The following is a 13,553-nucleotide window of genomic DNA, read 5'->3' as shown; positions in this document are numbered from 1 at the left end:
TCGTGCTCTATCTCTCTCTGTCTCAAAAATAAATAAACTGTAAAATAGAAAAAAAAAAGAAAAGAAATTACAGCCTCTCTGCCTCAGTTTCCTTATCTTCAAAATGGAGAAAGGCTGGTTTCTAAGACCCTTTCAGTGCTAACATTCTAGGATGCTAAAGGACATAATTGTGTTCAGATACATAAAGTTATTAATGTGAATGCCTGTGTCTCAAGGGAAAAGGATAACCAAGTATAGAATTACTCAGTCTTCTGACAATTTATTACTTTGTACATTTTCAAAAAGAAAATATATTAGGGCCACTTCAGAAAAAGAATGAATTCAACTATATCATTGAAACTATTTTAAGAGGAAAAACATAGTTGTCACTGTAGGCCTCATTTACATGATAGCAGACAGAATTACAGTCTGATGATGTCTCAGGGCCTTTCCAACACCATGTTCTCTAATGGTAGTGAAAGAGTATGAGACGCAAAACGTACTAGGATCACTTTTCTCCAATTTTGCCCCCAAATCTGGTTTGTATAGCTTTTAGGGGGCAGTTTTCATTTGAAAGACACAAAATTGTTTGTCAGTGAGTGGTACTTAAGAGACAGGCAAAGTCTTCTTCTGATTGACCCTCATCATTGTCAGAATCTGCCTTATTTTTCTGTCTCCAGGCTGGTGAAGGCAGAAAACATAAAAAAGGCAGAAACAAGTTTAGAGCCGAAACATTTGCTTCACGTAGACACCACTGAGGTGTGATCACAACTAAAAGTTAACCAATATTTTCCCGGTTCCAAAAGCACATCTGTCTCTCTTTGCCATAAAATGTTTGGTATCTCCCTAATTTAATTTCACTTAAAGTTCTTTCTCCTGCAGCTTATAAAGAGGTATTTTTCTTTTACTACTACTTTTCTGAAACTTCCAGCGTCTCACATAGTTTTCAGTTAAAACATTTTTGCTTCCTTCTTCTCTTTTTTAAATGTGGTAAATTCCATTCTCCTTTACCCTTACCCTTAAAAAATTTAGCAGCATGAGAATTAGCCTTAAACTGAAACATGCCCCCAATTTTGTTTTTAGCTCTGGAACCCAGTAGAAATACAGCGAAACAACTAGTTTCTCAAAAACAAAAGAAAAACAAAAAAAAAACCCAAAAAACAAGCGTGCTGAAATTTGTGAAATAGGAGACTGAAAATGTGGAAAATCTTTCATTGGATCTCCTTGATAGCATAAAGCGTGTTTTGATTTTTTAAACATAGTGAATGTTTTAATTTTTTTTTTTTTCAACGTTTTTTATTTATTTTTGGGACAGAGAGAGACATAGCATGAACGGGGGAGGGGCAGAGAGAGAGGGAGACACAGAATCGGAAACAGGCTCCAGGCTCCGAGCCATCAGCCCAGAGCCTGACGCGGGGCTCGAACTCATGGACCGTGAGATCGTGACCTGGCTGAAGTCGGACGCTTAACCGACTGCGCCACCCAGGCGCCCCGTGAATGTTTTAGAATATGGATATTTCTCAGTATTTCTGACGTTTCTGTCTACCTGAAGTTAAAGCCTTTTAAAAGACTCCTCTACAGTAACGGTATTGAAGAATTTCTTAAAGAAACTACTGTGCACTCTCGCCTTACTCCTCAGTTAATCCTGCTCCGGATTTAGACAGTGGTGCCAGTCAGGTTGAGGCTTCAAAGGAATGAGCACAAATATTTGCCATATCCTATGCAGTATAGTTTTGGTGATAGAATTCATTTCGGAAAATATCATTGAAGTTATAGTATAAGCAACTCTCATCGACTCCAAGATGGATAAATAGAAGGTTAACAGGAAGAGGGATGAGGGATTCTCAGCATTCCCAAAGAAAGGAAACGAGGTTATAGACCTAGGAGTTTTCTGCATTTAAAAGGCCAAGAGATCAAGGCAGGCAGTGTTCTTATGAAAAAAGTTAAAAAAAAAAAAATTCATCAAAATTAACGGGAATCCCGACATAGTTCGAAATATGCACATACGTATGTAACTAGCCCTTCTGATAAGGTTGCCCTGACTTTGATGGTTCACCCCAAACTGCACAGACTTTGGTAACTCGCTGCTGGAGATCCATTGCACACAACTTTTTTCTTCCAGTACACATTATAACATCAAATCAGGATTTGTGAACCGTGAGTTTTAACAAATTCCTTGTGAGGGTTCGGGGTCCTAGGCCTTGTTGCCCTTTGATCCATCCAGACTTTCTCTGGTCTTTATCACGGGGGAGCAAAGGGGGTGCTGACCTGCCAGCTGTGATTTCCCTGCCTTCCTCAGGAGCTGGAGTTCTCTGCCAGCTGGATGTGACCAATGGAAAGCCAGATCAGAGGACATCCCACCCAGCCCCCCAAGGTCTATACTCCCACCCGGGACCTCTGACCCTGGGTTCCAGTAACCTTGCCTTTTCCCTTTATTCCTCCAGCATTTGGGTTGTAGTGGCTTTACCCTGTTGAAAAATCACTGTCCTCTTTTTGTTTCTCAGCCCTTCAGTCACCTGTTTTACAGATTCCTTGAATTAAATTCTCCCTGCGTTGACTACTTAGAGCAGTTTCTGTTTTGCAGGTTGGAGCCTGACTCCCCACATCCTATGGTATGTATGACTGTATTGGCTGCTATACATGGAAAAATCTCTTATTCCTTGATTTTCTTTTGCTAGGAATTATTTTTTTTATTGTGCTATTTAGAAAGTGCTCATAAAAGGTTCAGCCCTCAGGGGAAAAACTTAAACATTTCTTAAAATTTTGTTTTCAAACTTTTTAATGTTCCGTCAGAACAGGGCTGATGCTTAACTGAGCCTGATACAAAAATTCCATGCTAAACAGAAGGGTGGCATATAATAATTGTCAAGGTTTAATTTCCATCACACATCTTCCATAAGGCCCACTTACTAGCTTATTTGCCAGTGGTTTCTCTGCCCCCTTGTGTCTTAGTGCGGGGTGGGGGGGGGTAGAGGGGAGGGGAGGAGGAAGGAAGAGAGAGAGAGAGAGAGAGAGAGAGAGGGAGAAAGAAGAAAAGAGAAAATAAAGAAAAAAAACTTTCTGTATTACTAATTTGAAATATCATGTATGTGGATCCTTGGGATAATATTTCAAAATCTAAATTATGTTTACATTTTGTTTTCCTCCCTGTATTTTCTGCTACTGCCAAACTTTCAAGGAGAAAAAATTCCAGGAAACCTCCTACAGTATCTTGAAGACGCTTCAAAAGGAAAAGGATTCCCCTGAAGCTGGAAAGATCTTCCTGGGCACATACAAGGGAAGATAGAAACAGAGTGGTCAGTGTTTCCTGAGGAGAAGCACGGAGCTTGGAGTGATACTGGAGGAGTTGCCCAAGAAGAGAACCAGAAGTTGGCAGAGAAGTCGATGAGGTCATGCTTCCTGGTCTAGCATACAGGTGTGTCAGGGGAGACAAATCATTGCACAGATACCACCTGGCCCTCACTCATGTGTACTAGGGAAGGATTATACCAGTTCTTCCATCAGTTGCCCATTAGCACCAGATAGCCGCAGTGACTGGTCAGAATATGTGTGGGGGCCACCAGGAAAGAGCCCTCCCTTTCTTTGTTCTCTGTTCTCGAACATGGAGAGATGGAAACTGCCACTGCACGGCAAGAGTCTGTTGGAGAATAGAGCCAACACAGAGAAAGAGGATCCAAGAGATGGAGAAGGAGAAATTGGGTGCTGAAGACATTTGAGCCTGGATCAAGCTATTCTTGGAGCTAAACCTACCACCAGATTCTCAAGTTATGTGAGTAAATCAGTTCTCTTTTAGCTAAAGTCAGTTAGGAGTGAATTTTCTGTCAATTGCCTTAGAAAAGAGTTCTCATTGATACACTTGTCCTTAATACCTTGTCAAGGCCATAATGCTGGGACATAGTAAGTACATCACTTACCTGATGACTAATAGTGGATGCACACCATATGACATCAATTTATTTTGCTACTGCTACTGGGCAGGGCAAGGGGGCCGTAATGTTATTACATAGGAAGTGGCATGTCAAAATCAAGTGGGAATGCCCACTGTGGGTTAAACTTCCAGGGATGATGAAACTCTTCTTGCCCCAGTCATTAAGCCTTTTTTTCTTTCTTTCTTTTTTTAATGTTTATTTATTTTGCAAGAGAGAGCACGTGAGCTGGGGAGGGACAGAGAGAGACAGGGAGAGAGAGAATCCCAAGCAGGCTTCACGCTATCAGCTTAGAGCTCAGTGTGGGGCTCTGTCTCACAACTGTGAGATCATGACCTGAGCTGAAATCAAGAGTCAGATGCTAACCGACTGAGCCACCCAGGTGCCCCTAAACCTGGCGATCACAAGATAGAAATCAACGGTCAAAGCAGGAGACGTGAAACATAGCAGGCTTTGGTCCCTATATATCTCCCACCTCTTTAACGCTGCACCTGCCTCTAGCCTCCAGTCCTAGCCAACTAAAAGTAGTTCCCCAACTTGCTCATGCTGCTTCTTCATGAACTGGTAGCTTGGCACTAGCTCTCTCCTCAGGCTGGAATGGATTTCTCCTACAATCTACCCTTTGAGACTCAGCTTGTGCCCCAGCCTCTGTGAAATTTTACCTGACAGCACCAACACTGCCCTGCTCCTCACACCTGGCCATCCCCATCCTCTAAAATTGAGCGCTTACTGTGTCACACTCTGTACATCCTTCACTGTGACCCATATGCAATTATTTGTTTTATTTGTCTCTCCTGCTGGACTGAGCTCCGTGAGGGCAGCAATTCTCTCCAATACTTCCTGGAACTTTTGGGGACCTGGCTGTTAAGCTATCAAAAATTCTTTGTGAATAGTGGAAATAACTGAGTGTATGAAATGAACGAATGCAGAAGCAGAAGGAGTCATACATTTTCATAGCTGGGACCTTGGAGTTCACCTAATCCTTATGATCAAAATATTGATCAAAATTCCTATCACAATAGGAATTGCAAGGTTATACATTCTAAGAGAGGACAATGTTAAATTTAATTAGAACTCATTATATAATCGTATCCTTTATTTTATTTTTGCATAAATATAGCAATATATTACAAAGCACCTCTAAGAATTCTCATTCTTTAAACTTGGCTACCTTTCTTCTCTATTTCAAATTTAAGATTTTTAAATTCTCTTTAAGTATTCTATTTCCTATGGATGTCTGTTTGCTCCTCAGACCTACACGATATTTGTGATTAGATAATATTTTATTATAACCAAGAGCCAAAACATCAGTTCAAATAGCACGTGAAATGAGACACTTAACAGAGCCAAGCTAATTATAGTTGGAAAAAGACCCTCCACCCACCTTATACAAACACACACACACACACACACACACATTCATATCCATACTCTTTAATAATTCCCGGATTTCAACATCTTTGTGTAGGAAGGGAGTTGCTGTCACTTGAAAAGGTTACAGTAATGCATCCTGTTTCCTATAGACCTATAAGAATCTGGGCATGGTTAGAAGCAAGAGGATGAACACAGTGGGAATCGACATAACTGCATAAAAATGTAGCCAGTTCTCTCCATGAAGGGTAGACTTAGTACAGATTATTTTCTGGGAAATGTTTCTTTTTTTTTTTTTTAAATGTGAATTGTCTTTGATAATTATTCTTTGTTTTTGGAGGATTTGTGTGTAGAATCCAATAGATGATCAAGAAGAATGAGGTGGCAAATCTTCAGTGCTACAAATAGGCAAAAGTAGAACGACAAATGCTACAGGGACTACATTGTTAGAGACCTTCTGTGTTGCTTGACTGAGCCTTCCGGAAACGTATTGCTGCAAATAATATCCTGTGGGTTGCACTGGTTGGGAAAGGGCGATGAACCCTCCAGGAGATTCAACTACCATTATTAGTGAAGTGTAAGGTAGTAAAGATATAGACTGTAGAGCAATGGAGGAAGGTGCTTTCTTTCTAAGACGAAAATACACAAGGGTGGACCTTGAGATTAAGGAGTGAGGCTAGGAATCGGGGTATGCTCTTAAGGATCTCTGTGTAAATATTTTACATTGAGTTTTTGGTTGCTCATATCTTTGGACTATCGGGAAGTTTTATTTTGTGAACAGTTTTTAATCTTTCCTCTATGTTGTAACCCCCTTCATTTGTTTCTAATCTTTAGTTGTTATTAACACCAGTACGGCCTCCTGTGGTGGGGGGTGTGGGACAATCAAAGAAAAGAACAGCATAGGAAAGTACAGCCGTCTGCATATTGCACCTCCTCAGGGCTGTAGTGTTGTGGTCCCCACTTATGGCAGTGGTGGGGGGGAAATGGGTGGGGGTGAGGGGTGGAAAAAGAGTAGTGGTCTGAGGAAGAGCATGGAGAACAAGGCTCCTGAAAGGACTGTGAATAAGCAGATGACTCAGGAGCAGACGGGGGTGGGGGTGGGGGTGGGGGGGTGGAGGGGTGGAGGGGCAAGCGATGGCGGCTGGGGTTGGAAACGTTCTTTGTTTAAAGGAATCAGAGCTTCCTGTCTATTCTACCTTTCATTACTGAGTCACCAAGCCTCCCCTGCTGTCCTCAAATCTGGCTACTTTTTCCCTCTTCCTTCAGCTTTCATCATTTTTTTTTTTTTTTTTTTTTTTTTTTTTTTACCTAGATTTTGGCAACAGCCACCTACATTGTTTCCTGTCACCAGTTGCTTCCTTGCTCTGGTCTGGTTCTCCTCCACAGCATCAAAGAGCGCTGGCCTATGACCAGTGCTCTTGCTGGTACTTCCCTTAAAAAAATCCTTCTTTCTGCCTGCTTATTGTCTTGGGGATTTCTTTTGAAAAGTTGGCACCTTTCATTTGGAGACTTAGGTATTCAAAGCTAGCAGATACCTGTTTGGTTAAGAGGTGCCATTAAAGTCATTTGTCATGCTAAAAAGATTCCATTTAAAGATTTACCCATTTAAAGATTACGCACATTTTCAGTATTGAGGCAGGTGGCCCCACAGTAGAAGCAGTGATGTCCTTGAAAATCTACTTTGTTTAGGAAAGCAGATATTCACATACTGATCAAAAGGCTTGTGGGATATGCCTCTTTGACAGTTCTATAAATCCATCAAATATTTCTGTTCATAGATGAATCTGGGTGGAGAGAGATGGTAATATGATAGAGACAATGGTGGGGTCTATGAACACAGATTTTGGATACAAATAGATTAATTCTTGGGCCTGGCTCTTTACCTCTGTACCTCGTTTTATCATGTTATATCATGGGCTTAATAGCACACACAGCCCACTTAATTTCCTGAAAGTTATTTATAGCATTTAAAAAAGTCTTCTATGAAGTTAATTTCATGCCTGAATTTTTAATATGCATAATGATTTATAAACACATGGAAGAGAAAGGAAGAGCCAGAAAATATGCCCCTTTATGCATCCCAGTAAGTCATGCCATTGAAAAGGGGCCCAGGCACAGCTTTGAAATCCAGTCTGGAGTTCCAATTATCCCTCTCTTTTCATATGCTTTGTCTATCATGATTGAATGGATAGCATAAAACTGATATATAAAGTCTTTTCCTCATCTATATTGTAGAGAAGTACACCATTGACGTCTTCATACATGTCATTAATATAAGATTTCTCCTATATCAACAATAATGTGTTATAATACATTCAACTTTGGTATTTAGTTTATATGCCTTAAATTCAAAAGCTCTTCACCCACTACTGCCCACATATGCTGACAACTGTTCTGATCCCAGCAGGAGTAACAGATTTTCTTTCTGAAGCGTTGCAGAACTACAACCAGAGTGTTATTATTAGATGAAAGATCTCATACTGGTTTTGCGATAGAGAAAAAAGAAAGAATCGAGATGAAAATAATCTAGGCTATTTAAAAATGCCCCACATTTTCAAAATTGTAATTCAATTGGGTTTTCAAAGGTAACGTATTCAAATGGCTCAAAGTTCAAAAGGTAAAAAATTATAATCAGAGAATAATTTCTGTCATATCCCTGTTCCCCTGCCATCCGGTTCTTCCATACTACACTAATGTTATAAAATGTTTGTATTTTCTCCCAGAGATAGTCTACGTATATACAAGCAAATGTGGACACACATATGTGTTTAAGTATATATCTTATCTATTTTCCCTTGACAACTTATTTTGGAGGTGGTTTTGTATCAGTACATATAAAGCTTTTAAATAATTTTTTTGGTTGCATAGTATTCCATTTCAGGAGTATACATACATTATTTTACCAGTGCCACGTGAATGGATATTTAAGTGCTTTCCAATCTTTTGCTAGATATCCCTATGTGATATCCCTATACCTACATCATTTTGCCTCTGGACAGGTATTTCTTTAGCATAAACTCCTAGAAGTTGAATTTCTTGGTTAAAACTATGTGTTATAATTTTTTAAGGAATGTAGTTTATTCATTTTTGAATTGTGATAAAAAAAATCAAAAGGAACAAATGGATACATTTTGAAAAATAACTCTTTTTCATTCCCCCTTTGCTGCACCACACACTTCCTTTCCCCAGAAGCAAATATGCCTCTAGCTTCTTGTATATCCTTTCAGAGATTTTACACACACATAAGCACACGCACATACATATCCGTATGGACAAGAATGCATATATAGGAGAACTTATTTAGTCAGATTTGTATTTTTTTATGTTTTATTTATTTTTGAGAGAGAGAAGGAGAGAGAGGCAGTGCACAAGTGGTGGAGGGGCGAGAGAGGGGGAGACACAGAATCTGAAGCAGGCTCCAGGCTCTGGGCTGTCAGCCCAGAGCCCTATGAGGGGCTTGAACTCCCAAGCCATGAGATCATGACCTGAGCCGAAGTCGGACACTTAACTGAGCCACCCAGGCGCCCCGAGATTTGTATTTTATTATGTACTGTAGTCTACAAGGAACAGAAGGCTCTTGCAAAAATGGCTGAAAGGATTCAGTGTAACCATTTAAGTTAGGAACATACTCTTTTATTGCTTCATACACCATCATCATTTGAAGTGATAATTCCACTAATTTTCTCTATGCACATCTGTTCTGTGTAGAGGGAAAGGAGGCTATAAAGAGCCCTGCACTGTCCTCAGCCAAAAATCATCTGATGAGATCCAGTCTGGAGTTTGCTCTGTATGCCTGGAAAAGAGCAGTTACTCTATAATCCTATCCTCCTTATCAAGGGCTTCTCTTTCTCTTATGTTGGATTCCCTGTTCCCTCTGGCCCATGTAATCCTCTTTTTTATAGTGTTCTCCCTCACTCTGTCTTTCTTCTCTCTCTCTCTCTCTCTCTCTCTCTCTCTCTCTCACACACACACACACACACACACACACACACACACACAGAACTACTCATTTTCTCTCCCTTACATCTGCCAGAACAAGAGTGTCTAGGAGGTAAGTTTTTTGAGAACTTGCATTCTTGAAAAATCTATTTATTCTTTCCTCCCATTGATTGGCAATAGAGTTTTAGGTGGGAAATACATTTTTCCCCCCCAGAAATTCGTAGGCATTGCTCCAGTCTTACTGTTAAGAAATACAATGCCATTGTAACTTCTGACCCAATTTTTTTCCTTTCTGGAAACATTTGTGATCTTCTCTTTGTCTCCAATATTTACCAGTGCCAGTGATATGCCTTCATGTGATTTTATTTTCATCTATTATATTGAACACTGGATAGGCCTTTCAGTCTGGAAATTAATGTTTTCTAGTTGTGCAGAATTTTCCTGAATTATTTCTGGCATTTTTATTATTTCACTAATAATTTCCTCTTGAATGCTCTTTTTTCTCTTTTGCTACTTTTCAAGTACATACATATGTTTAGGTATACGTGTGTGTGTGTGTGTGTATACACACGTATACACACACACACACATACAAGTATGTATATATTTGAATTTGCTATATATTTTGAGAAAATTTCTCAACTTTATTTCCCAGCTGACACTCTTTTTCAAACTAATCTCTATACCCAGTGTGGGGTTCAAATGCATAATCTGAGATCAAGAGTCAGATGAGCCAGCCAGGCACCCCCCAATTGACATTCTTATGTACTTTAAATTTTTTACTTTTATGGTGACTATTTGTGTGTGTGTGTGAGGGAAAAAACCTTTATTAATAACTAGGTTACAGTGAAATAGAGTGATGGTTTATTGGGGAATAAAAACTCAAGCAGAATCTCAGTCTCTTTCTACCCCAGCTCTAGCTTTCAGCTACTGTCTTCTTACTGGCCAATTTGGATGATGAGGCATCTCTCTCTCTCTCTCTCTCTTTCTCTTTCTCTCTCTCTCTCTCTCTCTCTCTCTCTCTCTATATATATATATATATATACACATATATACATATATATATATGTATATCATAACATTTACCATTTTAAATAGTTTTAATTGTACAGTTCAGTGGCATTGATGATATTCACATTGTTGTGCAACCATCACCACCACTGATCTCCACAAATTTTTCATCTTCCAAAACTATAACTCTGTACCCATTAAATAATAACTCTCCATACCTCCCTGCCCTAAGCTTTCTGGCAACCACCATTCCATTATCTGGCTTTATGACCTTGATAACTATAAGTACCTCATTTAAGTAGAATCGTGCAATAGTTGTCCATTTGAGTCTGGCTTATTTCACTTAGTATAATGTCTTCAAGTTTCATCCTTGTTACAGCATATGTCAGAATTTTGTTCCTTTTTAAGGCTGAATAATATTCCATTGTATGTTTATTCTACATTTTGTTTATCCATTCATCTGTCAGTGAATGTTTAGGGTGTTTCCATATTTTGGCTATGTATATAATACTACTATAAACATTGCTGTATCTTATTTTTTATTTATACTATTATATATTTTTTTCAGGAGTTTTCTGAATGTTCCATTTGTATTATATTTTATTCTTTTTTTTTAAAGCGATGAAATCTTAATTCTCTGAAGATATAAATGTTATATATATGAATATATTATATATGTAAATTTATTTTTCCCTGCATTGTGTTCATATCTTCCAAGTTGCACTTTATTGCTTGTTTATTTTCGTCTCTTTTCCATGTTAGAGTTTTTATTTTTCTTTTTTTTCAGATGTCTTGTAATCTTTGATTTTCTACTCTTGATTAAGAATGAAAGTCTAAAAGCTGATAGGGAGCTCTGAATACATATATGTACATATATATCTACATATACGTATATATGTATGTGTGTGTGTATACATACACACATGTATATTAGGGCTTACTGACCTTGAGCTTTCTGCAAGGGGACCTGGGAAGGCTACGTGTTGGACATCCTTGTTAGCAGTACTTTTAGGTCTTTCTAGTTGGGATGGATGGCCAGATTCCCAGAGTAAAGTCCATCCCTCTCCTTGCTAGAGGGTTGAGATCTGGCTGCCAGTGTCCTGGGTGCTAAGTATGGAAAGGAGTTTTGAGAGGATGTTTCTGATAGAATATTCAGGTCTTCGTTTGTGCCTGGCCTCTCTCAGTCCAAAACAAAAACCACAGACTTGTCCTAGGTTGGGAGAGTCAGTCTTCCGCTGGCCTGGAGTTGGGAATCTAAAGAGATAATCGCTTCTCAGTCAGCGTTGACCCAGTCCTTCAGCACTGACCTTGCCCCTTTCACTTTCAGGTCCAGAATTACCTGGTGCTACCATTTCTTGAACCTTCCGAGGATTCTGTTGTGTTAATGGGAACGCTTCTCAGCTTTCCTCCATTACAGCTTAGTTTCTACTCTGTGACGTCTGCTGAATCAGTCAGATTTCATCCATCTATTTTCTAATTTTCAAAAGTATGTCGCTGCTATCTCATCTCTTCCTCCTGATCTTTTTGTGTCTTTAAAAAAAATGCCTTTCGGGTTGCTTTCACATGATTTTCTGAAGTGGTAGCTGTTGATATGTGTGTATTCACTCCTTACGTTAACCCTAAACTGGCATAGCATACTCTGCTTGTCTGGGAAAGAGGATAAGGGCCTCCTTGATTCACCAAACTTCCAATCAATTTAGGGACTTACAATTCAGTTTTATGCCATTAACTTAATGCTGCCTTGTTGAAAATTCTCGCATTTCCTCATTTCAAGGTAATAGTTAGAAATCAGTTTATTTTTCTGTAACTGAGGCATTAAAGTTTTAGCCTAAATCACATGAAGCATCTACTCTGAAAAAGCAGTCGATGTGTCAGTAAATAAATCTATTTATTTTAAGGTATGACTTGCCTATAGACATTCTATTAGAAGGAGTAATCATTTAGAAAATTATATTTGCTTACGATGGATTTTAAATTATTAATGAGTTGTGTTATTTGGTTCCCCATTTATAAAAAAAAAAAGGCTCCTCCTGGTGATTTTTAAGAAGAACTTTCATATATTTGCTTTGAGGTCATTGCATTTGGTCAAATTAAAGTAGTGTTGCAGTAATCGAAATGAATCTGTAAGAGGAAAATAACTTAAAAATAAAAATGGCACCTGTTTATTACCCAGATATATCTGTTCCCTCTGCTTCATTTTAGTCATAGCTATTTAATTTCCTGAAGCAAAAAACAAACAGATTTTTCACTAATGTCAGTGCTGCAGAGCTTGCATAGGACAGAAGAGCCAGCTGTACTCGATTTCGTCTTATGCATCATCAACAAAATTGGCAGCTAAGTTCTGATTTCAGAGCCTTTATGGTTAATGATGATGTACAAGCTGTGCTTGATTTTCAGATACAAGACTGATCTTTGCTGACAGAAAAATCTATTTTTGATTTGTAAATTGAGCAAATTTGATGCAAAATTATTGATGTAGGATAAACGCAGATCACGAAGATATCATTTTTAGACTCACATTTCTACCCCTTAAACCACTTCGCTTTATTATTATTATAATCATCATCACCCTTATAATTATTAGCATTACGATGATGGTAACTAAGATTTAACTAGAATTGCAGTGAAGTTTTGTGAATGAGTCATGTATCGACAAATCTTCTACTAACTTAAGAATGTGACTGCAATGAAAAGGAACAACAGAACTAATTAGCAATCGATTCCATTAGCATCCCTGCTCTGGGCATAAGGCTAATTCAGAACCCTATGTGGCAAGTGATCATGAGTGTAATCTGACATCACGTAAAGAATGCTGGAGCAAATAGGTGTGAAAGAGGGGGAAAAATGCTTCCTTAATTATGAGCTCTTTGACACCAGAAATATTTCAGTCGTTGCTTAAAGCAGCTACTATATTTTTTGAGTTCATACAAATCATTTTATCCTACTTGCCCATGGTGTACCATTGAATTTTTTTTTTTTTTTTTAGAAGCAGCAGTAATGGCCTTGTGCAAAATCATGTGGCTATAAAGTCTTATCTCAGATGTTGTTTCATCTTGGTCCCATGCAGGAGCCCTGCCCACATGTATCCAGTTCTTTCATGCTGTTTCCTGGAGTAGTACTCCTACCCTTTGCTCTAGTTTGCCCCTTCCTTATTCCATACCTGTCACTCTTTAACCATATCACAGCTTACCTGTCTTCTGTCCCATTCCTTTAAGATTTTGTAAGGATACATGTGTTAGGAGCTTGAAAATACTGTTTTTTAGATATATTATCCTTCTAGGAGTACAGATTTGCATTTTAAGAGGAACTCTTGAAGACCTATTGCCA

The 13,553-nt window shown here is 38.7% G+C and overlaps 1 protein-coding gene across 1 annotated transcript in view; it reads left to right on the top strand.

The window, feature by feature from the left end:
* Nucleotides 1–3,173: 3,173 nt before the first annotated feature.
* The window catches only part of GPD2 (glycerol-3-phosphate dehydrogenase 2), a 220,863-nt gene continuing 210,483 nt past the window's right edge, over nucleotides 3,174–13,553 (top strand). The window contains exon 1 of the mRNA XM_078451287.2: nucleotides 3,174–3,748. The gene's annotated coding sequence lies outside the window, so the exon portion shown is untranslated. The remainder of the gene's footprint in view (nucleotides 3,749–13,553) is intronic.

The sequence above is a fragment of the Panthera onca genome, chromosome C1 (assembly GCF_046562875.1).
Source record: "Panthera onca isolate mPanOnc1 chromosome C1, mPanOnc1 haplotype 2, whole genome shotgun sequence".
In the NCBI taxonomy this organism is placed as follows: Eukaryota; Metazoa; Chordata; class Mammalia; order Carnivora; family Felidae; genus Panthera; species Panthera onca.
Note: the sequence above shows the minus strand (reverse complement) of the source record. Positions and strands in the feature narration are given on the sequence as shown.